General features: G+C 42.8%; 1 protein-coding gene across 5 annotated transcripts in view; it reads right to left on the reverse strand.

Moving 5' to 3' along the window:
* Positions 1 to 4,858, reverse strand: part of LOC108249788 (apoptosis-stimulating of p53 protein 2) — a 54,724-nt gene that overhangs the window by 33,943 nt on the left and 15,923 nt on the right. The window lies entirely within an intron of this gene.

Raw genomic sequence — 4,858 nt, forward strand, 5'->3', positions numbered from 1 at the left:
GGGGGGGGGGTTCCTGGTTGAAGGTCAATGGCACAATCATAATGTCTGTGGGGAGGCAGAGAGGTGGCTTTAGATTTGTTAAAACTTCACGTAGATAATGATATACTTCAGGGACTTTAGACAAATTAGGATGATCATGGTCAGCCTCAGGAGACAGGGTCATGGTAGGAGCTTCTCTCAGACAAGATGTGGAGCAGAGTGGACCCCAAGACTAGACCTCACCAGTGACCCAATTGATGACAGGATTGTGTTTGATCAGCCATGGATGCCCCAGAATCACCAGAATTTCTGAAGACTGAGTCAGTAGAAATGAGATTTGCTCGTAGTGGTTTCCTGAAATCAGTACAGATACAGGTTTAGTCTGGTGAGTTATTCGGTCAATAAGATGACCATCAATGGCAAATATATCACATGGTCTCTCAAGAGGCTCCAACTCCAGGAGGAGCTTATGGGCAAGGTGGACATCAATAAAGTCAGCATCTGCCCCAGAATCAATGAAAACAGGAAACTCGTCCCCAGAAGAATCAGGGAATCTGATTGAGCATTGGTTGTGAGGTGGTTCCTTGGATCTTAACATAGGGTTCAGTAAAGACCGCCCCTGCTTTACTGAGCCTGTCCTTTTAATGGACAATTAAGAGAACGGTGGTTCCTTTCTCCACAGTAGAAACATAAGCGATCTCTGAACCGTCTCTCTCTCCTCAGCAGAGAGCCTGGTCCTTCCCAATTGCATGGGTTCCTCAGCACAAACTGAAGAGGGCGTGGGGGCTTGTGGCAAAATGCATGGGCTAACCTGAACCCTGGAGACTTCTCTTTGATAGGAAGAAGACTTCTCCCTTCTTCGTTCATGAAGGCGCTGATCAATCCGGGTGGCTAGTTGTTCAAAGCCTTGAGGGTGCTTGGAGGATCCTGCGTAGCAAGCTCATCCTTAATCTCCTCTGACAGACCCTGGTGTAAAAAAACAAACCAAAAAAAAACCAAACAGGGCCTCCTTATCCCACAGACAGCTGGACTTCAAGGCATGGAAATTGATTATATAGTCAGTCACAGGTTGGGAGCCCTGCTTAAGTGAAAACAGCTTTCTAGCAGCTTCCCTCCCTGGACGGACTGGATCAAACACTCTTCATTTCATCAGAAAAAAAAAAAATTACAAAATGTGTTGCAACTACCCAAATCATTCTCCCACTCACAAGTCCCCCACTGCTTTGCCTTACCAGATAGTAGAGAGATGGTGTAGGCCACCTTGGAATGTTCAGAAGGGAAGGCAGGAGTTCAAAAATCAGTGAGCACTGGGTCAGTAAGGGCCTGCAATGTTCAGGATCCCCATCAAAACGCTCAGGAGGAGGAATCTTAGGTTCACTGTAAGCACTTGCTGTAGGCGTGACAGAAGGCGGGGCAGGCTGTGTGACAGGGGCGCTGGCTTGAGTTTGAGAGGCCTTAAGAATAGCGAGTCCCTGTAAAATCTCCTGAACACTTCTTTTTAGGCCAGTAATCGAAGTTTCTACCTTCGAACACCAATCCTGATTTGGCTGCAGGTTCATTCTGGCGAGATTGTATTGTAAAGTTAGGAGGAAAAGAGCCAGAACCCAACACACAACCAAGACGAGGATTAACTGAAAAAAAGTTTATTAAAGTTCAAAAAGGGATGGTGTCTGGAGTGGCCCAGCCTTGTCCAGGGCTCGGGGTCTCTCTGGACCCAAGAATCCTGCTGCTGCAGGGCTGAATGAGGGGCCTTGAGGTCCTGGGGAAGTTCTCTGAAAGCAGAGCCTCTTGTATCCACCATCCAAAGATTTATGGTCCGTAGAAAGTCCAGGGTCATATAAGGGAGGTCTCAGGCAGCGGGGATCCAGAATACAGTTGGCTTAAACAGAGTCAGAGTCAGGCAAGGTTCTGCAACAGGAGATAAAAAAAAAATACTCACAGACAGGTATGGGCAAGGCAAAAGAGTGGTCGAGAACGGGCAGGGTCAAAAAGGCTGGCAAACACTTGGACTATGAAGGCTTGAAACCTGTAACAAGGCAGACAATCTCATAGTCCAAGTGTTAGAGCAGGTGAATAACAGGTGTTTAAATAGAGGGCAGCACAGGTGGTGGCAATGAAACAATCAACAGGGAAGGGAGGGAGAGTGGGTGGAGAGACAAAGGCAGAAGGGAACTCATGACAAATATAATGGTTGCAGATACTTGTATTATGTTATATTTTTCTACCGAAGTGCTAATGTATTTCATATATATTTATTATATATATATATTCTTCTTGATCTGATATTAAACAACCTTTTAAAAAGCCCAGAAGTGAAGCATGCAGTAACCTGCCTCTGTCTGCTGGAGGTGTTTGTGAGGGAACAACCCAGTTCTTTGTCTACTGTTTTTCTGTATTATTGGACCAAATCATTAGCTAATGAATCAGAAAGTAAGGAGCGCTGCCCCATCTTTTTACATTTTGATCTAACTGCAAAAAATAAAAGATTCTATATTTTTTAAAGTTTAATAAATTCTTCAGAGTTTCTAATTCCAGAAAGGTGATTCCTGATCAGCAGCGCTCACAGACATTAAGGTCCATTTACATGAGGTAAATCAATCCATCCATTTGCTATACTCGCCTTTTCCGTGCAGGGTCACTTTGAGCTGGTGTGTATCTCCAGCAGTCACTGTGTGAGAGGCGGGGGACACTCTGGACAGGTCTCAAGTCCATCACAGAGACACAGAGAGAAAAACAACCATTCACACTCACAACTAAGAACAATTTAGAGTTGTCCTAACATTTTGTTTTTGGTCTGTAAGAATTAGCTGGTGTAGATTCTCAGTCATCCAGGACATGGTAAATCTAAAAAAGGGTTAAAAACGAATATCTCAATTCAAAAAGCAGAGAATGTGAAGTTTGACTTTTAAAGCTGAGATGTTCAGTAGTATGGATTCACGTGCAAATTATACTCACTCTCCTAATAAAAGAGGCTTGTTAGGGTCCTTGTTAGCATGACTCACTGATGGGCCACTCTGGTTACATGAATGCAGGTTTTGATTGGAGTGAAACTGACTGGGGATTAGATCTAATGCTCTGAAATCTGAAACCTCTTCCTCTGTTTAAAATAGTTTTTTCTCATTTAACATAGATGGCTTCCCTCACCCCCCCTCAAACCATCTGTGTTCACGGTCGAAAATACAAACATTTTGGTCCTCAAAAAAGTTTCCCTTATCCTTGAGGTGTAGGTGAACAGCTGAGTCCTGTCCTGAAGAACTGACTCTCCTGTGTTGAACCATGTATCTGTGGAGAAGCTGTTTAGTTTGGCTAATATAGTTTTGAACACTCCTCGCTGCACTGAACTGCAGACACCACACCGCTCAGTTTGTGTTTGGGTGTTTTGTTCTTAGAATGGACCAGCATCTGTCTGAGAGTCCTGCTGGGTTTGAAATGTTTGGGATGTTGTGTTTGGTTAAGCCCGCTCGTTTGATGTTTATTGTTGCGGCTCTGACGACCTGCTAACTCCAAGTAGATGAAGGCGGCTCGGCCTCAGGGCTCATTGGAGTCCGTCGCAAACAACGCGCAGACCTGAGCGCATGGTGGGGGCGTTTATACTTTGCGCTTACGTCGGTGCAGTATTCTACAAAAAGACGGGGGGCAGATGTTGTTCTCCACATGTGTGAACTAACACGTGAGCACTTGGGAATGCTGTCTTTCCAAAACAAGACTTATCTTTTTTAACACAGCACTGTTTCCAGAAAAGTTTACATACACACAAAAACACAGAAAACAACCTAATGCTGGAGTAACTTCATTATTATCCATCCATCCATCCATTTTCTTTAACCGCTTCTCCATTCCGGGTCGCAGGTAGCTGGTGCCTAACTTCATTATTATTATTATTATTATTATTATTATTAAGATTATTATTCACAAATCTGTCAAGACTATTCTTATTTCCCAGCAGTGGCGGCTGGCCAATAGAGGGCGCTAGGGCGCCGCCCCACCACTCACATTACCTTGAATAAGACATTAAAAAAAATTAAAAATTAAATAGTTCATTAAAAATATTTCTAAATATATGTATATATATTTTTAGTTGTGTAAGATAAAAATTTTATAGTTAATGATAAGTAAAGTTGTTTCGTTCTTCGACGTTGTCTGATTGGTGACGTATTTCCGCCCCGGGGCGCAAAAATCTTTGTCCATAGACTCTCGTTAAAAGTTGCACATGCGCAGTAGCTCCTCTTCAGTACAAGAGATAGGACCGTTCAGGGCGCACCTCTCCTGCGTCCTGATCTGCTGAATGCAGCTGTTTACATTTCACCGCCTCCCGCCGCCGGAGCATGGGACTCCCGCCACGGGCTGACGTCACATCAGTCTGTCAGAAAGTTCGCCTGATTGAAAAGTCGAGCCGCAGGTGAGCTGCCTTTTATTTAAAGACAGCAATAAGTTCATTACGTGACTAAGTTACATACAAAAGGTAATAAATAAGTTCAGAGTTAATAATTAGTTTAAGAAAATTTATGCTTCAATCTGTTAGAATGTTTGGTTTTGAACTCTAAACAGAGTGAGACATCAGATCTTCGTTATATTGTACGTTCAGAATACGTGACGTAGTGAGTGCTCTCACCATAAAACAAGCTTTGATGTATTTTCTCCGGTAAAGTTCTGAAAAATAAGAAAGAAAAAAGGTTTAAAAAACGCTAAATGTGCCCTTTGTAAGTATTGGTGTGTTCAGGAAGCACTTATGCATTTATATGTACATTATAATGTTGCTTTTGTTGTTTTAATTCATGTAAATACACTGGTGTGATACCTTAGTATATGTTTTGGTCCAAAACATATAATAAGGTATCACATAATAGACATATACCAAAACCTTTGGTATATGTCTATT

Source organism: Kryptolebias marmoratus, linkage group LG6 (assembly GCF_001649575.2).
Source record: "Kryptolebias marmoratus isolate JLee-2015 linkage group LG6, ASM164957v2, whole genome shotgun sequence".
Lineage (NCBI taxonomy): Eukaryota > Metazoa > Chordata > Actinopteri > Cyprinodontiformes > Rivulidae > Kryptolebias > Kryptolebias marmoratus.